Genomic DNA, 26042 nt, shown 5'->3' with positions numbered 1-26042 from the left:
CAAGATAAACATTTCAAAGGGAGCTTGCCTCTATATTTTCCAGTTCCCTTAGGAAGTCTCTTGGCAATAAGAGCTTCAAAATCCATCAAGATCTCCTTATCATCCATATCCCTACTTTGTTTGGGTTCATAGCTGGTACTAACCTCTTTTCCCTTTCTAGATAGTGCAGCAAATGCTCTAAAGGTTGATTCAATCTTCTGAACACTACCATCATAACTGTTTAGCTCATATGCAGTCAACTTAGCAATAATAGAATCAAGGGATACCTTTGTCTTGTCAATAGATCTCAACTCCTGAATATAAGCAACCCTTATTACATAGACTGGTAATAAGGTTCTCAAAACTTTGCTAATAATGATGGAATCATCCATTGTACCTCCTGCACTCTTGATGTCTCCAACAATAGTTTTAATCCTTATCCCATATTGTTGAATGGTCTCTCCTTCAACCATCCGCATGTCTTCACATTTTCCTCTAAGGCTTTCTTCCTTAGCTTGCTTCACATGCTCATCACCACCATAGATAAACTCCAGAGTATCCCATACATCTTTGGGATTGTCTTTGTCTTGAACATCTATAAACTCAATATCAGATAGATTGCTGATAATAGCTTCCAGGACTTGCCCATTCTCCTGAATTTCTCTTCTTTGATCATCGGTGAGAATACTAGTAGGGACAACATAAGTATTCTCAACATAGTTCCAGTGTTGAGCACCCATGATTTTAATGTATATCTTCATTCTATCCTTCCATATCTTAAAGTTATCTTGGTTGAACTTAGGACCTTCCCTCTTCATCATTAGAATAGGATATTTTCCTCAAGCAGTTAAGCTTACAACACAGAGGACCTAGAGGACACTCTGATACCAATTGATGAATAATGATGAACAGTAAATACCCAACATATACTGAGAGGGGGGGAATGAATCAGTATAAACAAAAACTTCTTTAACAACTTAAACTACAAAGACTGCACTAACTGGTAAACAACATCACCGATCTAAATCAAGGCAATACCGGTAAAACACAGTGACTGTAAAAGTCATAAACCGGTAACACTTAGATCTTCACAAAACCTAACATCTCATTTCCACTTCACCCATATGCTTAAAACCTAATATCTCATTTCCACTTCACCCATATGCTTAAACAAGTAATACATCAGAAATATAATGACCACTGGATCAACTTGCATTACCGCTTAACAGAAAACACTAAAACATCACATGAAAAAGCATCACACATGACACTTATTTTTCACGTGGAAACCTAACTGGCAAAAACCACAATGGGGATGAATACCCACAAGTTGTTCTTGAACTCTTCTGAAGTCTATTCTATTAGGAGCCTAGTCTGGTTAAAGAATTTACAATAGGTTCTACTAGGAACCAATCCTGCTAGGGATCACCCAGTTAAGGGATGGCTAAATACTCGGTTAAAGGATAAAACCTTGTTAAAGGTTACCTCGCAAGAGGATTTGAAGAACTCAATGATTTTGAGTCAACCTGTTAAAGGATTTACAAAAAGGCCTATTAAAGCTACCTGGTAAAGGGATTTTCCAACTGCTGAAATGGTTAGAAGTCAACAGGTAATACACTAATCTAATAACAACACTTAATGCCAAGGCAGATCCACTTCAGTTCCTTTACTTCTGCAATTACACTCTGCAAGTATCTACTCACTTCTCTGGTCTGGCAAGAATCACCTCACATACAATCATTTTCCAACAAACTCAAATGAAAATCATCATCGACCTTATAGACAACAATTAGGTTGGCAGCCAAAACCTAAAACCCTAAACATCTAGGTTAACAATACAGTCGGTCCAATCCTGACCATTTAATCACATTACATAGAGTAAAACAATCTTGAACAAATCTTAATACATTCTCCATCGTCCATTCTTCACCGCTTCTAGAAGTTGATAACCCATCATGCACTCTCCATCATTTACTAAGATTTTGCACATTCCCGAGGTAGATAGAACCAATCTTCTTCATGCAAGATCCTCAAGGAGATTCTTCACGTGCACAAGGCTGACGTGGCAACATGATCTCATCTTTATTTCAATGTTAACTCATCATAGGATGTCATCAGTCGAATCACACAGACTTGGAATGCATCAACCAGAAACCCTGAAGCTGAGACTACCAACTGGTAGTCATATCAAATGAAACCCCGATACAAACTTTGGACATACCGGTTCACATTCCAATATACCGATTCACTTTTTGTATCTACCGGTTCATACCATCATACCAGTTCTCTTACCAGTTTGCATTGTTCAATATACTAGTTCATACTTCAGCATATTGACATCAATGACAACATACACTATCAAGTCATCAAACTCTACACATATGCCAACACAAGGATGAACCTTTATTATGAACATTGACAGTATCAAGTATGATGTATTTTGGGTACTCAAAGTGATAAGCCAAGGAAGTGATAAGCCAAGAAAATTGTCATCACCTAAACTACCTGCAACACCCTGATCATGGCCACCAGTTTCATGAGGATGCATAAATTGTTGTAAAAACAACACGTACATATTTTAGTTAATGACATAAAAAAGTATAAAATATAAACCATTATTGAACTTTTGTTATAGTTAAATCTTTCATTACTACTTACTTGCAAGTTTTCTATTATCCGGATCAATTTTTTCACCCTCTCTTGTATCTCATCAGTCTGAGGCTCCACGGATGCTAAAGCAACAATCTCTCTACTATTTTTTCTAAGTGACTTTTTTATCAATTCCATAGGGTTTGTAGAATTTCCAAGGTCATCATAACTTAATCTTGTTGAGTCCACATCCCTAGAGAGGTGCTCAGGTATTGCAACTCCCTTTCCCTTTTCCTGAACATCCGTCTATGACAAGAATATCATTAACAATTATAAAATTAGTCTAAAACACTCAAAATAAGAATATAATAATGTAACAATTTGCTTCTATCTAATTTGTACAATTACAATGAGGTTTACCTGCTCGGTAGAAGTCTCGCGACCTACATCCCTATCTATGCTATGTGATGGATCTATGAGGGTAATGTTGATGAAGAAGTCGGCCCTAAAGTTGATGTTGAGATTAAAATTTGAATAAGTCCAACTGGGGCCTCAAGTGTTGATAATTGTATTAGATTTGATGCTAATGTGGAGGTTTGAAAAACTGAGGAAGATTGTTTTCCAAGTAATTTTAAAAAAATAAACTGTTTCTATAGGGTGGATTGACTTATACCTATCGATTCATGAGACTGTGCAGGATCCTCGTCAAAGGGGTTCAGGTTCCTACACATGTAATTCAATTATCTTATGTTAGCTAAAAATTACATAGTACACAACATGAACTTTGTAGACAAAAAGAGTATTAAATAAAAAAAAGATGTTGTCATCATAATCATTGTAAAAAATTTAATTCCTTTCCTTTACTTTATGTAGACTATGCAGGATCCTCAACTAAAGGGTTGACGATGTTTGTAGTCAATGACCTATTCCCACCAAGGGTGACAACATCACACCAAATATATACATGAAATCAACACAATCAATTGAGAATCATAAGTATTACATTTGTAATTTGATAAACAATAAATACATATGTATAATAAGCATCATAAGAATCATATGATGTATCATCATATATGTAATTGAGCATCATAATTAGCATCGCATATGTGTCATCATAAACATGTAATCCATCACATATGTATCATAAATCACCATCCATCACATAGGTAATAAATAATCCACATTCTATAAATAAACACAAAGTTCAAAAAATGTCACATGTATCATCATAAACATGTAATCCATCACATATGTATTTTAAATCAACTTCCATCACATAGCTAATAAACAATCCAAATTCCATAAATAAACACAGTTTAAAAAATGTCACATAAATAGTCACTCTCCCTATCTCCATCTCCTCGGGGTGGCATAGTTCTACTATAAGGACTTGCTAGAGGTCATGGAACATGAATTAAAAACATTAAAAGGTGTATCATGAATTAATTATGTAATGGCATTAGAATTCAAAACATAATGAATTAATTATGTAACCATATAAGTCAAATAAATTTCTATCAAGAAATCAATATTAAATAGATAATATACTAATTGCATACCTCATACATTTCATTCATCATCATGACCATCATCATCATCATCATCATCATCATCATCATCATCACCACCACCACCATCACCACCATCATCGTCTTCATCATCATCATCACCATCATCACCATAACCATCACCACCACCACCACCACCACCACCACCACCACCACCACCACCACCACCACCACCATCATCATCATCATCATCATCATCATCATCGTCATCGAGTAACTATCAATCATGATCATCATCTACATCATCTTCTACTTCTTCGGTATCTTCTTCTTCCATTACATTATACTTTATCGGCCTTCCTCTTGGATCATGTCTAACAACAAATGACCAACCCGATTTATGTGGAACCTCTAATTAAAATACCTGCTCACATTGTCTTGGAAGAATATAGGGCTCATCCCCAGCTGGTTCAAATGATCTTGTATTAACCATTGTAAAACCATTATCATGTTCAATAACAGTTCTATCAGGATCATTTTTATTGAATCGTAGCCTGTACCATTTGACAATGAACAAAACTAATTTGAAGGAATTAAATTCACACTCAAGTATATCATCCAAAATTCCATAGTATCTATTTTGAGACTCTTGAGGATGTATGTCATTTCTTGATAAAATATTTGCCACCTCAAAGACTGCAGTTATCCTAGAATCACAAGTTTTCTTCGTGTCATCCAACTTTTTGATGCAAAATTTATGACCATTGCAGCACATAGCATTGTGGTGTTTGACCTGCGATATGTCAAACATCTAAAAATCATTGCATCGTGAGTTGATAAACATATGGGTGATTAATAAATTTATATGTACCTATTTATCTCTTAAACCATATGCTAAATCAATTTCCCTTTGCGTAATATTGGAATCTCCATTATGATGAGCTTCTTTAACTAATAAAGCCACACCTTCCCATGTTAATGTGTGAGCATAATGTTGACAACGTTCAATCCATACCGTCATCCAATAAAGATTGTTTGTAATATACAAATGTAGTGCATCCCACTCTCGACCAACTGTACAAAAAATAAATAGATGTCTTATGTAACCGATTTATTTTGAAGATTAAGAATTAATTAACTACAATAACATCTTATAATTACCTTTCACTTTCCTCAATCTACCTTTCCCCATCAAGTACTCCCCTTCAAATTTGTTAATGGGGTTCGGATCCCAAATGTGATCCACATGGATCTTTGCTGCAAACTTAGGAAGATATTTAAAAATGTACACCATAGTCTGGTATACCATATATCCCTCCACCATAGAACCCTTAGGATGTTCTCTTTGTCAAACCAAAGCCTTCAAAAATTTCAAGTGCCTCTCAACCATCCACATTGACCTAGTGTGTATAGGTCCACACAATTCAATCTCCTCAACTTGGTGTATGAGGTAGTGTTCTTGTGCATTGAAAAAAACTGAAGGTAGACACTTTTGCATTATATACATTAGATGAGGAATTTTTCTCTTCCAATATTTTATATCTTCTTTATGAATTTCTTTACATGACAACCACCTACAAAATATTCAAGGCGCAAAAAAATATATTACATAACAAGTAAAACAAATCACAAATATAATATCTATACAACAAACTAAACAAATATCACTACTTACCTCATGTATTTTCCAAGATCATATATGACTTGCTTGACATTATTGTCGAAGTCGTCTAGGAGAGATAGAAGTAGAACGTATTGCAAAAATTATAAAATTATCTTTTCATTTTTTTTCTAACATAATACAATGAAAAGTACATGCGCAGTATACAAATATATAGTAAAAACACAAGAACATGAATTACCTTAATGAAGGTATGCCAATCACATGTTTTCATCCCTGGCCCAAATTCACTTTTCTTTGATATGAGATTGTTTATGTTTGCAGCAAATCCTATAGGAAATCAAATTTTCATATGACTTCTTTTATAGCATTGCTTTGTTGATCCGTTAATAACCAAGGAAGGTCACTTATATTAATCTGGTCTCCATGGCTATTTGATTGAATGACATTTTTAATTGCATGATTGGATTCCTGAATGTCACTACAAATTTTGACAATTTTTTCTTTGTCACGCCTTCCATCCAATATTTTCCGTAATGTCTCTATTATATTCTTTCCAATATGCATAGTATCAAACAAATGCACAATTTGTAACTGCTCATAGTAGGGAAACCTACTAAATTGTCAGGGATAAATTTTTGGTCCCTTAGGAAGGTGGTCATTTATGCTTTGATGACCTTCACAATCATAAATCATCACATCATCAATAAACAAAACACAATAGAAAATATGTTTGATGACATAAACCATTAGATGGAATGGCATTACCTTGACGGTTAATTCTATTATATTCCAACTTCCATAGGTGAGGTGTCATTCTTCATGGCTTTGATGTATTCTCTTATTTCCCATTGAAAAGATGTTTTTCAGTATTTCGATACTTATGATTTTTGTGGAGAAAGTGCCTATACTCATCAAGCACCTGCTTTCCTAAACTTTTTGAATGATGAGATTTCATCTTTGGACCACAAACTGGACATGCAAATTTTCGCTTTGTTTGAAGACCTACAAGATAATGTATAATTGAATTAAATATGTTAATTTTTTTAATTATAATTATCATGCGTAACCTGAACACTATAAAATACCACAAAAATGTGTTAGCCCTGGGGCATCGCATATTGTCCATACAAGCATCGCATGGAATTGAAATTGTCTTTGTCCTATTGGTCTAGAGATGTCATACATAGTGACATCATTCCATCACTCCAGAAACTCATTGATAAGAGGCTCAATATATACACTCATATCTTTAACTTGGTACTTACCTAATCGAATGAACAAAAACATTACATAATTATTATGACCATTTTACTACAATATTTATAATTAAATGTAGACAACTATTAAATGGTAAAATACCTGGAACAATCATTGACAACATTATGTGCTCCCTCTTTATTGACATCCATGGAGGAATGTTATTGTTGATAACAAAAATAGGCCACACTGAGTAAATAGATCTCAGCTCTCCAAATGGATTGACACCATCTGCTGCCAATGAAAGCTTGAGATTACGAGGTTATTTTTTAAAGTGTGGCCACTTTTCCTCTATGTCCATAAATGTTAAACCATCCACAGACATTTGAATAATGTCATCTCAACTTCTATTGCATGCATGGTAATCCATAAATTGTGCCAAGGTAGTGCACTTGAATAATCATTGCATACGTGGAGTAATGAGAATATAACGAAGAACCTTGCGAGGAACCCTTTTTGTTATTTGATATGTTTGATATCTATTGATATGACATTTAGGGCATTTAGTTTGAAATTCATGTTGTTTGTGATATATAATATGATAATTGGGACAAGCATCTATTTCTTGATACTCCATTCCAATATCTTTCATAATGGAAAATAATTATCGCGAGGTAGAATATTTGATGGTGGTAAAAAAAACTCACCTATCAATCTACAACAAAAAAATATAATTTGTTAATATAAAGAATATTAATTGTACATGATTCACCATTTATTAACTATAATGACATATATGACATACCTTAACATACATGAGAATTTTATGTTGGATAAACCATTCATAACCTTCAAGTTCACCAACAACAATACAATGGAGAGAAGAGTTGTCTGGGAGCCTTCGTAAAGGGCCTCAGATGCCTTCTCAAGTAGAGGGACATCATGAACAACATCAAGGTCATCTTCATCATCATGATCAGCTGTGCCAATACTAAATATGTCATGGATCAATGTATTTGTACCATCATCTTCAATTGTGTTTTGTGGCTCATGATTGTCATCTTCCATGGAATCATTATCTTCAGCTTCGATATTCACACCTCCATGTTCCTCCAATTCAAAAACTATATTCTCTGGGTTGTGTTGATCCATATCATGTGCTCTGGGGTGCTTGACCTATATAAAATTGATAAACATAAATAAACCATGATCATGATCTCATCATCAAGTGATTTCTTATGTATATAAATTGTTAAAAAGATATAATGAAAAACTTACCAATGGATGATAATCATGTCCACCTTCAATGTGACCATGCAGCCTACAATGTTTCTTAGCTGTTTTGATTAGAAGTCTTCTAGTCTTTATCCCCTTACAAATTTTGTAGGGACAATAATAGTTTCCATCACCTTTTCTTTTCAAGTTAGACCACAATCTAGCAATTGTCTCCTTATTTTGTTGTTCGTTGATATTGTCTGATATGGTCTTTCTTCACAGGAAAAAAAATTGGGCTATAGAACTAGTTATATAGAAGTTGAAATGTTAGTTCTGAACACGTTTCAGTATAATATACCAAATTAAATTACTTGAACATAGAAATTATGAAAATTGAACCAAAACCATTTAACTCTTCTTTTTCATCTCAAAACATATCTAATGGCTTTGTGGTGATTTAGAGCAGGTGATATGCTAATGGCTTTGTGGTATGAAATCCTTGTATCATATCTTAAGTTGACTAATGTCTAATTGGGGTAATCCATGAGTGTCTAATGTGAATTCATTATCAATATTGTGAAGTCATCAAGAGTATGGTGATAGTCATCCTTATAGGATCCTCTCAATACTGTCCAAATCAGTGACAAGTAAGACAAAATTCTTAGTCACACCTTGGGTGCAAGTGAATGATATTACATATACTTTTTGGATGAATACCATTGAGAGTCATAGACCCAAGTTAGTCTAAAAGGAAAGTAACTATCCATTCCCATGCACCATGGATTCTTGTTCATTTTTTCTCATTCTTCTAAATAATATAAGAAAATTCTTGTTAGGAACTATTAGAAACTTGAAAACACCATGGATTCTTGTTAGTTTTTTTCATTCATCTAAATAATGTAGGTGTGTATAGGATCATGACCCTTGATATTTTTAAGATTTATATTGTTCATGGCCTTATGAGCTCCTTTCCTTGATCCCAAGAATATGATTATGATGCAGAGCATCCACACACACAACCAACTAGTGGAGATCTTTCTCCCAACTCACCTACTCAAATAGGTGATTACCCTTCATAGAGCTACAAGAGCCTCACAAGGTTACTCGGTGCTCACATGGCTTGAACACCCCAAAAGAAGACTCGTGCTTCTCAACCCACATCCAACTAGTAGAATACATTATTATAGGATTATTCGATTTTCCAAAGGCCAACATAAGCCCTTCCAACCCCTAAATCACATCAAAACTCTCAAATCTTACTCACACAACTCCAACTCCAATTAGAACTTCTAATGGCTCTTAGACTAAACTCCCAATGCCAAATGGGTGCATACCACTCCAAGGTACTGCATGACAAGTTCAAGGGAACTCTTTTTCATAGCCAAACACCCTGCTTTACCCTCCCAACCACCCTAAAGGTCACAAAGTATCCTAGTGCTGCAACATTGTCCTATTAAGACAATCATGTATGCTTGGGATAGTCACACTTTCAAGGGACAAACCCCCTTCCCAATACTCCAAATTCTTATCACAAATAGTGTGAACCCCTTCTAATCTCTTTCTTGACACCAAAAACACACAAACCCCTTGCTTACACTGCTTTCCACTTGGATTATTTCAACCCACTACTGCATTGTTGTAGTCTAAAGCATTGTCATTAGGCCAGTCATCATCTTCCTTCTTTGGCTTGGGTATTCAACATTGCCAACCCTTGGGACATATTTGTGATGTCTTCACACACCCTTCTAGAATTCCACTAACTCTTCCAAATCCTGATTCTTGCATTCACACCACCCAAAACTCATCATCTCATTGTCTTATCAAACTAAGACACAAAAACCAATCTCTCCAACACACTTTGCACATGTAGATTGCATCATGAAACCATATAAAGCATAAGGTATAAAAACACATATGTACACTAGATTTTCCACCCATTGGTGGGGTTATTTAAGCTAGAAATAAAAGAAAAATCATTATTGTATAGACACTGGTTACCCCAATTGTAAGTTTGATAAATATTCCTCAATGGTATATTGTCTTTATACCAACACATTCCTAGGAATGCTTGGTATGTAGATAGTGGGACCTCTAGGCATATGTCATTAACTACTATATTTAATTTACTTTTTGAAATGAAATCTTTTATGAACTATCAAAAAAATAACCATAACAAATAATTTTATGTCTTTTGTATCAATAGCTTCATTAAATTTGAAATTAAGGTTTCAACTCTATTCAATAATTATATATTTCAAGTAATTCACATGCTCATTATCATGTTTCAAAAATAATAGAATAATAAATATTGTGAACTCTATGAAACTGTATACTTTTATACATCTTTCAAAGATCTTTGTATAACTGCTTTGGTGCATTCCATATGGATAGACAAACTAAAAAAAATCAAAACATTGCTACATAAGAACTTTCCAATGAGTTTAGATGCCAAATATAATCAAAGACAACATTATTGAAATTCACCTTTTATTATGCCAAATATAATCAAAGACAACATTATTTTATTGACAAAATGCTTTCCCTCATGACTTGTGATACTTAAGGAGTACTCAAATTTGGTAATGATATTATTGTACAAGAATTTAGCAGCAGTATATGCAATATAATCTTTGGCTGGTTTATTTTCTACCAATCTGGCTCAGTAGTCAACACGAGTAATAATGAATATTTCTTTGGATAGCTTTGTTTAGCTCTATTTTCACCATTTTCTTCATTTTAGGGTTTACGCAATATGGTGTTTTCCTATGTGGTTTAGTGCTCTCCTTTAGTTGTATTTTCATAGTACCTACTTCCTTAATTCCCTTCATCTCCATGAAATTTTAGGGGAATAGTTCCACAAACTATGTCAATAATTCAATGATCGATACTACAACTAGTTCTTTCCTAATAGTCTCCTATTGTTGCCATTTTTGGGCTATCTAATATAGCTATGTTTTCTTCTCAGAGATTAAGTGGTTAATTATAATAGTGATTTTTATAATCCTTCTTTACTTGTAATTGTCATTCTCCTTTTCCTACCTTAATATCTATTTTTGGATTTTCCTCTTCTTCATCCTTGTGATCCTTGTAACATCTATTTTCTACATATTTGGTCTATTTATCCAACCACTTGACTAACTTACATACTCCTTAACTCTAAGGTGGTGGGTTGGGTTCTAATAATTTTCAACCATTCTTCCAATTCCAATCCTCAAATAACTGGTTCACTTGTTTCTTCTTATTCCAGTTTTCCCCATTATTTTAATTTAAGCACCAAGTCCTTTTGTTTGGAAAGGGCTGCTAGTTCTTAAAGCATTTTATTTTCTTCCTTAGTGAAACAACCCTCCTCTTCATGTTATTGTCTAATTCTTGATTATTTAGCCTACTCTACCACTCTCTCATGATGCTTTTTATTTGGCTAAAAATATTTTGGTTCTTCATCATCTTCTTCATAACCTTCCTCTACCATTTATTTCTCCTTATTCTTTCTAGTATCAGTACCTTGTCTAGTTAGAACATGTGCTTTCTTCTCCCATCTAGTTTTCATTTTCTTCTTATTCTCCATGACTGGTTTTCCTCTAGAGTACTCTTCGATAGAAGTATATAAGGACCCCATATACATTCTATGACATCCTCTAATTCCTTGTTGTAGCATCTTAAAATCACTCTTGCTTCTCTTTGTAACTCATCACTTTGGGTAGGTTGACTAGCTAGTTTTTTGAAAGAATATCCTTGCATTTTCATATGAAAATATATATTGAGTGTCTTTCTCACAAAAATCACATTTCTCTTTCTTCTCTACCCAACATATAAATGTATGATGTCCCACTTTTCCACAATTAAAACAATTTGCATCACTTCTTCTTCTATTGCTTCAATCTCTTCATGTACCTCCTCTATAATTAGACAGTCTATTTTCGTCATGATAACTTTGTTGTTAATTATTCAACACGCAGTAGGAATTTTGGTTATCTTTCCAGTGTGGGATTTAGTATCCAACATTTCTTTTCTTATCCACATCATAGTTGTGTTATGACAATACTGATTTCCTCCATTTTAGATTGGAGGTTTTTCTTCAGACAATATTCCGTTAAATCTATATTTCATTCTTGATAAATAACATAGCACATAGAATTGGGTCATACTAATTTCATTGTAGCTAGTTTCTTCTTTGATCTTTCCTTGGGGCATTTGTTTTGGATACGCCCTTACCTATTACAGTATGTATACCAATTTTTCTTAGGCTTTTTAAGTTCACCGACCTTGTTTACTTATTGTACTACTAATTTATGTACTTTTAGTTATAAATATTCAAGGATTTTAGCATTCCTATCTTTCTTCAGTCTTCTCCATGTTTGAGCTTCAATCTGGTATGCCATGGCAATCTAATAAACATATTTGTTAGGTACTTCCATCCAATATTTCTCAAATGTCTCTAAGTAATACGTGTATGAACTATTCTATTTTCTATTTTTCACTTAAAGGTTCCTCTAGTTTTCTATATACTTCCTTAAATTTCTTGTTATAGCTTTTAACTGATTGATTGTCTTCTTGTGTTAAGTTTTGCATCCTACTAACACTTTCAGTTGGAATTTCTAGGGTTCCAAAGTTTGCTAAAAATGATCTTTTTTACTACATCCCAAGTGACTGAGTGTTGAGGATAGTTCTTAATGTACCACTCCAATTCTTCTTTCCTCAATTACCCAATGAAGTCCAATGGTCTATCGTTATTTGCATATTTGCCCAATCTCTCTCATACAGACTCCAAAAGAAATAAATTCTCTAAAGCTTCAATAGTATGGAGTCAAGATATGAAAAAGAAGAAATCATTCACGATGTACAGAGTGCAGAGCTTTTAAGGATAGTAAGAAATGATAAGGATCATGCAAATCAGAACATCAGTGCGAGAATAGGTTAAAAAATGTGAAATCTCACCTCGGTTTGTACTAAGGATCTCGGTAAACCAATCTCGATTGGAGAGAAGGATGAGTATGAGCAATACAACAAACAAAGGTACATAGCTAGCACTGTAGAAAGATTATGTGCATATTACAGGAAGATATCGAGGCCAATATTCAATCGAGAGGAATCAAACTGGTCTAATCAATTCCAGAATCATGGCTCAGTAGTTTCATGATTGATCATTATAAAAAAGGCCATTGTGTTTGTAGAGAGGAGGCATGCGATATTCAACTACATGTCATAGAAATGGTTCATCATTTTGATCTAAGTTGCATGTGTAGAGAGGAAAGTTTTCAAATATAGTGTAGGATGTTGTTTCATACCAATGATAGGGCAAGAGATGGGGTATGGAGACTGGTGACCTCCATCTTGGGCGGTGGTAGACATTGGTGTGATGGTTTCATCTACAAAGTCATGCTTTGCCCAATGGTCTATGTTCTGGATTTAAAGGAGGCATGTATCCAAAATATAGATGGGTTTATTCGCTTTGTGGATGGGTAGCCCATTGCTAACAAAATCTTGAACCTGGATGTAAGCAACTGGGTAAGCTTGTTGGGTCTATATTTCAACTCGAGCAATTACGTCTCATCAGATTCAGAAGAGGACCCAGACGATGAGGAAGAGGAGAACTTCCAAGAAAAGGCAGAGAAGGAAAGAAAGAAAACCTTGATAGAAGATGCATGGGAGGTGTACTGAATTGGGGTCATCAACATAAATTTATCCCCCTTCCAAAGGATGATAGATGTGGAAGATGGCTGGCTCTTGGCGGCTTCTGCGATGAAAGTAGTAGAAATTAGCAAGTATCTGGCTATCATTCTTGAAGCCCTTGTGAATTAATGTTATGTTTCAGAGGAATTATGCATGCTAGTATGTCTATTAGGTCTAGTATACTGATGATGGGAATGTAAGGAAAGAGGTCCTTTTTAGGATTATTCCTGATATGATGTATGGGAGCTTCAACAAGACTTAAGGGTTTTCTTCAACATTTTATTGTTAATTTTCAACTTCCATATTTTGTTAGCATGATCAAGGTTAATCTAGCTGTCAATAGCGTGGCATAAATTTACCTTGCAGTAGGTCCAAAATTCATATGCAAAATTCAATATTATCATTGTTAAATCAATAATTTTCAACCCCAAAATGAAAATTCATATGAAGTAGAGCGCCCTAACCTTTTAGTTGTTAAATTGCACGAAATATTGTCAAAGTTGGAATGTGCTGCAGTAGTGAAGCTCGAATGCTGGGTTGGGTGGGAGTGATAGAGCTCTTCTTTTCATAGGCAGGTAGTTTGATTTAGGATTGGGTGGAGGAGATCACACGCAAGGAGTGATAGAGCTCCGCTTGTGCAGGATTGCAGCTTTGGGTTAAAATGAAATGCGGTGTTTCTTTTTTTTAAAATTAATGTCCGTTGTCGTTGAAATTTCGACGAATGCGGGCACTTAAAAAAAAATATATATTCCTAATGCCTTCTTCGTCAAAACCAAATGTGAAATTATCGTCGGAATTCCGACGAATTCTAGCATTTTTTCAAAAAAAATCAAATTTGGTCACAATATACCTTCTCTGTCGAAAACCTCCATCGGAATTTCGACGAACACGGGGCAATTTTTGAAAAAAAAACAAATCAATCCGACAAAGAAAAAGAAATCCCATAGATCTTCAGAAATGCTCATCGGAATTTGAGGCCAAATATATTAGTGTACTCAGAATGATTTCTTTAAGGAAGCATACATGCATCTAAAAGGCAAGCACACCACAATAATGAAATTCCCCAAAACATAGTAAATCAAAGGCGAAAGTCATAAGACATGAAAAGGGCACATAAGGAATCCACTATCTGGGGTTAGTATGTGCATCAAATAAATCATGCATGTAAAGTATGATTGTATTGAGTTGACCTCATTTCCTAAGATGATAGAGCTACAATCACAATGGAAGAGGGAAATATATGGAAGAGGGAAATATAAGATAAACAACAAAAGTCTTTTCTGGGTCAACATGGAAGAGAAAAAAAAAATCTCATTGCTTTACATCATCCCAAAGTAGACAACATAAGATCACATTTATGACATAACATGTATACAACGTATGAAATACTGATGACAAATAGAGGAATGCATTATGCAATGATAGGGTTTGTCCCTTAATAGAGCAACAAGGGTCATCCAAAGAGAGCTTGACAAACACAAAGACACATCAAAAATCACATTACATGGATTAAATTACATGCAAGTAAAAACACAAAAGAATCTACTGCACAAGTGAGATAGTCTACCAAATCATATACCTCCCTATCTTTCTCAACATCATTTTGAGATGGTGGACAAGATGATAAAGGATCCACAACAAGTACAATATGAATAGATGAAGATGTTTCTGGTTCTAAACAAGGACCATTCTCTAATGACGAATCACTATGCATGTCATTAGAAGCTAGAGGTTAAATCTTTTAAAAGTATTAAATATAATTCATGATTAATTTCAACAACATCATACATATCATTAGGATCATTAGTACTCTTATCATTATTATTAATATCATCATCCAAATTAATCACAATAGAAGATATCATGCAAGGAGAAGTAGAAGAATCATTATTTATCAACAACTTCAATCCTTGGTAAGGTTGGTCCAAGTAAATATCCTCTCTAGGATTAGGTGAAGGATATGCAAACAAGATCAAATAAACATTCTACCGTTTATGAGAAGAATCACTTTGGGAAGAAATCTCACAAGCCTTGGCACAACATCTTTGTTCTCATTATATTGCACTATGATTTTGTTTATTACGACTCAAAGCGTGTGTAGAAGAAGGTTGGGGATCATTCAACATTGGATCCTTTTCTTATTTACTCATTCCCTACCAATCTAATGGTTACCATACTATGTTGAGAGATAGAAGATGCTAGGCATTTTTATCTTTGTCCTTTATAGGATTTGGGAGGCAGAACCACATCATATATAGGAGGAATGGGAGTAGAAACGAGTCTAGGTCTAGAATTTGGAGTAGGAGGAACTATATATATGTCCATAGACAATGAATAATCCTTAGGGAAAGTAGTCAAAGTAGACCCTGAAGGTTTAAGGAATTTATTCTTTTGGCTATGAACTTTTGATAGGAAAGGAAGAGATGTATTGATGAGGTTTCAAAGGTTGATATTTTTTAGGCCAAAAGAAATCAAGGGTGAGGATTCCATGATTATCTAAGGAAAAATAATGACTATGATTGATCATTATAACTTTCCCATTGTGGGAGAACTTTAAATACTTATAAATGGTAGAAGGGATAGCTCTCATGAAATTTAGCCAAGGATGTCCCAACTTCACATGAAATTGGTCTAAGGTATGGATAATGACAAAGGTAATATCAAAGCACTTAGTACCAAATTCTATGGGAAGGGTGATGGAACCTATAGTGGGACAAGTGAAACCATAATGCACCTTCATTAAAACATTATATTTATTATGTATATCTTGATAAAATTGTTGTGTGTAGAGATGTTATTTTGTGATAACATCCACCATACATACTAAATCAATAAGCACTCCATGTGAAAGCTTGTCTTTGATTTTCATAGTAATATATAATTGGCCATAAGGTGCTTTTATGATATCTCTTGAGATAAAGGTAATGAAAGATTCACACTTAGGCTTAGTTTACTCAATCAAGTTCACAACATTGTTGGTCTTTGTGTTGCATGAAAATGGAATCGGGTAATATTAGGATGTAAATCCACTTTCACACAAATAATGGTATACAAAAGCCCCTAGAGGAGTGGTCGTACTTGACTAACTCTTGTGAAAGAGAGTCAAGTGACACTTTTAGGGTTTCTATTATTTTGTTGCTATGGGAGTGAATATGTGATGTATGAGAGAATGTAATACTATAGTTAAAGTACAAAGAAAAGTGAATAGAAAGATACCATAGAAGATTGGAAAATAATAAAACTAAAACAAAAAACATATAATTGAAAGGAGGATCTGACTATGCACCTATGGTTGAAATCTGAGGCTAAACTGACTGGACCAAGGTGCCATAATGCCCTCATCTTTTGAGATTGACTTGTGGTCAAGAAGTCTAAATTTTGAGGCACTACAACCCTAAAATTTGGAGAAAAACTAGGAGGACTGAGGCGCCCTAGCACCTTGGTCCCTAATAACTATTCTGAATTTTTTATAGTATACTTCTACCAACTTCCAATGGCTTTCTAAAGTCTTTTGGCTATGTCAGATACTTGTAGCTGCACCTGCAATATATAAAATGGTAGGGTTGTGGCTATATAGGGGTTTATCTTGTCCAACCTCCATTTTTTGGTGAATTTCACCTCCACAAAAAGTAGATATTGTAACTAGAAAATTGTGTGCTCTTGAATCTTAAATTTGTCTAAGATTGCTATGAGCTAGAATATCTAAAATACAAACTAGAGTCCTTGTAGTACCCCTGCCCTAAGCAGATTCTAATCTCAGTTTGACCTTGGTTAGTTTACCATGTTATAATGTTATAGTCGTACTTGTTAATGTGGTTTTCACATCAATTCTTATGTAAGTTTATTTGTTCTCCTGATTCATGTTATTAATCTCAGGCCAACACTTTTATTAAATATATATATGTATGCATGTGTGACTCATGGTTGTAGGAGATTTTAGGTACAGCACCACATAAGTACAAGGTTCGTCTCCACCTGGATTTGCAGGTTTGAGTGTACCTCTTTGTTCCTTAGAGTTGGATTAGGTGGTCGTAAGACCCTCATTTTACCCTTGTCGTTCTCAAGTGAGCATTGTTAGTCACCCTCATTTTTCCCTTTGGTTGGGTATGCGGGTCATTTGTTTGTTTGGGCTTTCTTGGGTTGCATGTTTTGTGTGTGGTAAAATTGAGTATTTAATCCTTAGTATTTAATTTGATTAAATGTGTATTTGCATTGGTAATTAAGGGACTAAATTAAATATGTCCCCTTTGTGCGATTAATGATTAATATTGCTCAGTTCCTGTTTATAGCAAGTTTGACTTAAATGGTTAATTTTAAATGATAATTTATTCAGTTTATGCCTTTGGAAAGGAAAGATTTAAATTTATTCGATATAGAAATAATTTAACCTCTTTGGCATTTTGAAAATAGAAAGGTTGATTTCAATTATTTAAGAAAATCAATTTTAATTAGAAAAGCAAGTTTACTATAGTTGATTTGTTGAAAAGAATGATTTTTGGATTTTATTTAAAAGAAAATATTTTAAATTCAAAAAAAAGAATTTTGGTCAACAATCTTCCATTTAACCTAGGTTTTGAAAAATATTTTGGAGGGGATTATTTTTGGAGAGCATTTTTGGAAAAATATTTTTGGATGGAGAAAATTGGGCATTTTGGGGGAAGGAAGGATTTCTTGAGCTTGCAGGTTGGGCTCTTCATCAAATCTATTCCAGGATTGCTGAATCAGGTAGGTCTCTGGTTTATTTCATTGGTTCTTGTTTAAAAGAATATTGTTTTGGATTTTGTAGAAATCTAGTTGAGAAGGTTAAAAATCTCATTTATTTGGGGAAATGAAAGAGTTATAGTTTAAGCTCCAACTCAAACCTTCCTTGTTTTCTGTCCAAATCTCTAGATTTAATTGGAGTTGCTCAGATTGTTTTTTTTTTTAAAATCATATAAAAATTGGATTGGTTGTTTACAATAAGATTTTGTTGAAATCCCAATGATATGGTATTCATATTCAGTTTTAAATGAGATCCTTATTGTGCTTGGTAGATTGGAGGTGAAAGAATGATTGAAATTCTACCAGTCTTAGTATTTGGGGCTTTCTGGCATTTTCATTTTAAATATATATATATATATATATATATATATATATATATATATATGTTAATCTTTTGTTTAATTCTCAAAAATACTTCCAAAGTTTGTTCTCAGAAAAAAATTCTAAGTATTGTCTTATGTTTAAAAAAAAAAGAGATATAAATTTCGGGGTTTGAGAATGCCTAAAGACTGGGTAATGTTTTTATTAATTTAAATTAAAAAATAATAATAATAATATTAAAATAAATGATATTTTTTGGGGCTTTAGGGGGAACCATGGCCTCGACCCATGGCTGGGGAGAGTCATGGCTTCCCCAAGCCATGGGGAGAGCCATGGCATGGTCTCCACATAGCCATGGTTGTGGGAAGACCATGTCATGGTTCCCACAACCCTTCCCAAAGGGAAAGGGAACCACGTGGTTGGGCCCGTGGGTTTCCAAGAGTTAATTTTAAAAAAAAATAATATAAGTTTCTTTTTTTATTGTTAAAAGTTTGTTTTATGGTTAATAAATTTTATTTATTAAAAAGTTTTTAAAATAGTTTTTTTTAATTATTAATTATTATTTAAAATATATTTTATTAATTGAAGTTAATATATATATATATATATATATTAATTAATATTTAATATGTAATTTTATTATTAACTATTAATTAGTATATATTTTATGAATTGCGGATTAATAATTATATACATTAATTAATATTTTATTTTTTATTTTTCTATATGTATGCAAGGGAATTGTATTTCATTGGGAAATGTTAATCTATTTCTTTTGTTTCTTTATATGTATATTTCCATTTTTGGAAAGTGTATATTTGTGTTGCAAGAGATGAGATTAGATTATTGCGTTCGATCAAGGATGAAAATGATGTTTTATTTTTTAAAATGAATATCATATTTTTATACGATTAATGAATAATTGATTTTATATCATTGTGTATACTTCATACATTATAATTATTATCATGTGATTTTTGTTTGAAAACTCACGATGAAGTACTTAAATAATTGTATGATGTAATTGAACTTTAGTGAGTGAGTAAACCATGAATGACCTATACCTAGACAACATAGACATACTGCAATCAAACTTAGATCCATTAGAAAATTGGACCGAATTTAAGGTTTAAACAACATGGCAGGAGATTGTCTTTTCCGATCTATGTCTATGCATGCTTAATTTTTTGTATCCGCATTTGCTTAAGAAATAGCAAGTCTATGATTTTGGTTTGTTGAATATTGTCGTATGTTGATTTGGGAACCTACTTATGTCCTTGATCTCGAGTTTTGACTATTTTCTTGTGATGGTGTTGTATCCGGTCATGTCCTTTATGCGGGTGTCGAATGTTGATTCGTGGTTGACCATAGTTGGTCAGGTCTCTAGTTAGAGTACCATTAGTAAGTGCACCTCGTATGAAGTCTTGTTTGACCAAGTGGGTATTCCTACTATATTGAACTCCATTTACTTGACCTTGTGTATTCCTTGGTATAGGAGTTTGTTTGAGTATAGCTTAGTGTCAATTAGGAAAGTGGCTTTTGATTGGGGGCCGCACCCAAAGTGGTTGCTAGGTAACCCATCGAAAGTGTGTCTAAATAAGTGATAACCTAATAGAATATTAAAGAGTTTAGTTATTGAAAACCCTAAGTGAGATAACTGTGCCTCACACATGGGATGAGGGCTAGTACAGACTCGACATGTAGTGAGAAGGCCTGAAATGGCAAACCAACAACCTTGTCTTCACGAAAGGATGTGTGGGTCTACATGAGGCTTGGATGGGCTGGAGGTTCACAATAGGTTGCCAGGATAACCCAATGGATGGGTCTAGAACCTATGAAGACCTGCCATGGTAGCCATGCCAGGTTATGTGATGACACTTATCCCTTATGTTCGCTAGTGTGTTGTTGTGTTGTCTTTGATAAGAGAATTGTTGTGAAGTTGTCATGTTGGTTATGCCCTTGTGTGAAATTGATATTCACGTTAGACCATGAGCTGCTTATGATGGGTTGCGGAGACTCAGTTTCGCAAGTGCTCCAGTTGATATTTGTATTTGCTTCTTATTATGCTCAGTTGGATCCTTTTCCTATTTAGGGGTCATTCATGTATTTATTGGACCGATGTGGCCGTATGTATTACTGGTTTATGTATGCCTTGATGGAAAGATATAAATAATGTGAACCTTATGTATTCTTCACCATATTATTTATCAGAGGCATCTTGCAGTTGAGAAGACCCAAATATGTAGCCCACTAGGGGTGAACTCCAATATCATTTTGGGGTTATGTGGAGTTTTATGTTCTTATGTTGCCTTTTTAATTTAGCATGTATGGATGACATTATGGTTAAAATGTATAATATGGATTAGATTAAGTTAATCTTAAATGCATGTATGTAGTCATCTTATTAAATGCAGTAATTTGGATCATGAAGAATGTAGATTTGAATAATGGAATGTATTCAATTATTGATAATGCAATTAAGTATGCATGGAAAGTATTCGTTAGTTTATAATGAAATTAAAGTATGTAATTGTATTAGATGCATAACTTATGTTTTAATGAATGTTTGAACGTAATGTATGGTTAAATTTTATTGGATGAACTTAATCATGTTATCTCTACTTTTAACCTCAATGGATGAACCTTATCATGTTATCTATATTTTTATCTTCCGAAAGAATTTACCCCTGTTCAAAGAAATTATTCATTATTTAAGTATTATATTTTCATTAACTTAATCAAGTTAATTGGATTAATTAGCATGAGTTGAGTTAAGTGTTGAATTAAGTAATCACGTTGGGAAACTCTTTAGGTGTTATTTGATTCTTCCGCTGTATTTTCTGAACTTATGATATCTCATTGTATCATTGTTGTTGGTGTAAATAATTATTCATCTTGGATATTATTACACCTTACTTAAGTTTACTTAGGAAATACATTTCATAGTAGTTTGGGTATGAGACACTTGGGTGTTTGTGCCACATTGGGATAGTGTGTGTAGGAGAATTTCCACCTTTTGTGGACTTATCTTGTTGTTACATTCCACATTCAGTGGGTGATCCACCTCATGTGGAATATTTTATTGTTTATCCTACCTACCCACACCTATTTCCTACCTAACCTTGTTTCTTATTGAGCCACATGTCATGTTTGTGTGCTTACATATCCATATAACCTTGCCTATATAAGAAAACTCATATTCATTGTATGTAACGATTGATGATTCAGTTGATCAGTATTTTCATCTTGATAGAATACAATTTATTCCTATCATCTATTTTGTTCTCTCTCATTTGTGTTTTCCATTGCCTCTTGATCTTGGAAAAATATCACATGGTATCAGAGCTGGTCCATGTCTCACATGGTATCAGAGCCATTGGTTTGCCAATTGAGAGAAATTTGGGGTTTGCATTTTGGAGCTTTCTATTGTAGGTTATTATTGGAGCTTGTTGGATCAGATCTGAGGTCACCATTGGATTGAGAAGGTTCAAGAAATTAATAATCACCTTTTATTTTGTCCAAATCCGACATCTGAGGCCAAATCTAGAGCTGTTTGAAGGTGGAGGGTGGTGACTTGTCCCGACACTGATCTACAATTTTGGAGCATTTTTGGCCAAATCCGTCATCACCATTGCGCTCAGAAGGCCCAAAAACCCCAAGATCGACTATCAATTTGTCAAAATCAACCTCCGTTACCCCGAGTTGGAAAAATCTCCCCTCCTAGCCTGTCATACGGACTTGCAGGAATAGGTCTGAATTTTTTATTTTTTTCGGAAATTTTGCAAAAGAAAAATTAAAAAAATTTAATTTAATTTCAAAAGGGGGGGGGGGGGGGGGTTGTATTATTTTCATTTTTTTTTAGGGGAAAAAAAATAAAATTTTATTTTGGCCATGCTGCAGGCACCGCATGTACACCGCAATGTACTTGCAGTCCCGCAGGCATTGCGGGTCACCGTAGGCCCTGCGGCCCCGCAGTGTACCTGCAAGTGTCTGCAGGCACTACGGCCCCGCATCATACCTATGGTGGTCCTGCAGTACTCTACGAGCCCCTCCTTGTGTGGATGGGGGGTTAAATTTTTTATTTTTTGTTTTTTTAAAGTTTTTTTTTAAATAAACTTTTTCAATAAGTTTTTTAATAATTAAAAAATAAACTTTTTATAGTTTTTTATCTTTAATAATTTTTATTAAAGTTTTCATCATTTCATTTTTTTTCAAAAAAAAAATGTCTATCGCTTTTTTTATTTTTTTTCTTTATTTTTTAATAAAGTTTTTTTTGCATGGGCTTTAATAAATTGTTTTTTCTAGATTTTTAAAATCTTTTAAAAACACAAATATCATTTAATAAGTCAAATTGGGAACACTTTTTTTCTTGTCACTTCACACCTGTCTTGCAGTGCTTCCAACCAATAGTCAATAGGGGGGGTTGATTTGCTCCTTTATATCTCTTGGTCACATCCCTATCAGAGGCTTTTTTTACTGCAGTATTCTACAGGGCTTCTTGGTGGCATCATCTTCGTGTTTCTAGATTTGCACTATCATGTTGTATGCTCTTTCTTGAGCAATGTTGTACTCGCACTATCATGTTGTATGCTCTTTCTTGAGCAATGTTGTACTCGTACTATCATAAAGTGCCACACCTCTTTGTATCTTGTCATTGTTGACATATTTGATGTAATCCTCTTGTATACATAGATTAGGAATATCTTGTGAGACTTGGTGCATGGCTCCAATTGAGACTTAGATTGTACACATTTGTGCATGGCTCCCATGAGACTTTGATTTTATCAGTATTTCTGCTATTTACGAGTATCCAGATGATGCTCAAAGCAGGTTGTCTCCATGCCTGATCTTCATTTTGTTGCAGTGAGTGATTCATCGTCATCGAATTGATACCTGGTTTTGTCACACTTTGACATTATTGGTGCAGCCTTGGCTCTCTTTCTTCCTTATGGGGAGGTATTTTGGTCATCATCATTGGACCATCTTTCCAGGAGATTCAACATTGAGGGGGCGCTTCATGATCTCTTCTTCTATCTTATGGGGGGGGACATAGTTTTGTTCTTCTCATTCATCATTGAGAGCATTGTGTGCTTTCATCATCTCTCTTTTGGGGGAGGGTTTTTTCCAATTGGTTTTTTTCTCTTTCTCCATTTACGAGAGATTGCATTTGCATTTGTACATGGGTACCTAACATGGCCTCGTAGCTGGGGCCCATCTTGCATTTCTTATTTGCATTGTAGACTTAAGTGCATTCCCCTAAGTTGCACTTAAGGGGGGGTGTTGGTGTAAATAATTATTCATCTTGGATATTATTACACCTTACTTAAGATTACTTAGGAAATTCATTTCATAGTAGTTTGGGTATGAGACACTTGGGTGTTTGTGCCACATTGGGATAGTATGTGTAGGAGAATTTCCACCTTTTGTGGACTTATCTTGTTGTTACATTCCACATTCAGTGGGTGATCCACCTCATGTGGAATATATTATTGTTTCTCCTACCTACCCACACCTATTTCCTACCTACCCTTGTTTCTTATTGAGCCACATGTCATGTTTGTGTGCTCACATGTCCATATAGCCTTGCCTATATAAGCAAGCTCATATTCATTGTATGTAACGATTGATGATTTAGTTGATCAGTATTTTCATCTTGATAGAATACAGTTTATTTCTATCATCTATTTTGTTCTCTTTTATTTGTGCTTTCCATTGCCTCTAGATCTTGGCAAAATCTCACATGGTATCGTTATATACAATGAATATGAGCTTTCTTATATAGACAAGGCTATATGGATATGTGAGCACACAAACATGACATGTGGATCAATAAGAAACAAGGGTAGGTAGGAAATAGGTGTGGGTAGGTAGGAGAAACAATAAAATATTCCACATGGAGTGGATTACCCACTGAATGTAGAATGTAACAACAAGATAAGTCCACAAAAGGTGGAAATTATCCTACACACACTATCCCAATGTGGCACAAACACCCAAGTGTCTCATACCCAAACTACTATGAAATGCATTTCCTAAGTAAACTTAAGTAAGGTGTAATAATATCCAAGATGAATAATTATTTACACCAACAATTGTGTTGTGTTTAATTTAAAAATATATATATTTGCACTCTATTCTTGTGTTTTAGCTTAATCCCTTCCGGGTTTCCTGGCGGGGCATTACATTTGGTATTAGAGCTAGTTTGCAAACACCGGGATCTTTGTTGTTGCTTGTGCCCTTAGTTGGTGTGAGGTCTATCGACCTTATGTTGTATGCTTGTCCTCTTTTGTATGTGTGTGAATAAGGCATAGGATCTTTAAGATCTTAAGGACTCGTGTTCTGTTCTTTTGCGTATTCTTTCAAGAAAACCTTTATTGTGTGTAACATGTGCGTTCACACCTTGTTTTCACCTTCTTGATGTTGGTTCTTTTGAGTGATTATATGTGCCTTGTTGCTTATTGATATCTTGGTCTATGATTACTCTTATTCTAATAGAGAGTCGTATGTACCTTTCTTATTGATTGTTGTACTCTTTAGACTAATCCATTGGGTTGGTCAATGCTTGTCTTGAATCTGAAAGTATGAAATGTGCTTGTATTAAGAACATGATCTAGCTTAGTGTTGTTCACTTGAAGGACTTGTATGGTAGATGTTTAATACTTATTTTATAGCGAATTGAATGTTTGCCACCCTTCCTCCTCTTTCTCTCTAGAAATTAAAATGTTTGTTTTATGTGTGTTTATCACTTATGTGAGTTTTCTTATTGCGAGAGAAAGGTTGTGACTTCTTGAACCCTTGTGAGCCTTATGATGCTTCCATGCTTCTAGATAATAAGAGGGATATGGGTTTACAAGATCATAATGGTTATTGGGAGGAAAATTGTATGTTTTTGTAAAGTAATTCTCCATGTGTATTGTAGGAGTAGCATAATTAAATTCTATCTTAAGTAATGTGCATCAATGTGCGAATAGTTGTTATGTGAAACTGCCTTGTGTGTAAAAGATGTATAAAAGGGAACATGTTATAGTAGCTAAGAGTGTGTTGATGTGTTCCATGATAATTTTTTTTATGTGTTTCATAATACCGACTCAATTGAGGACTTATTTTAACAATGCTATATTGAACTTGCTTTTGAATATATATATAATTGACTTAGCATGAATAGAAAGTGCAAA

The sequence above is a fragment of the Cryptomeria japonica genome, chromosome 11, assembly GCF_030272615.1.
Source record: "Cryptomeria japonica chromosome 11, Sugi_1.0, whole genome shotgun sequence".
In the NCBI taxonomy this organism is placed as follows: domain Eukaryota; kingdom Viridiplantae; phylum Streptophyta; class Pinopsida; order Cupressales; family Cupressaceae; genus Cryptomeria; species Cryptomeria japonica.
The sequence above is the reverse complement of the archived record's forward strand: the minus strand, read 5'-3'. Positions refer to the sequence as shown.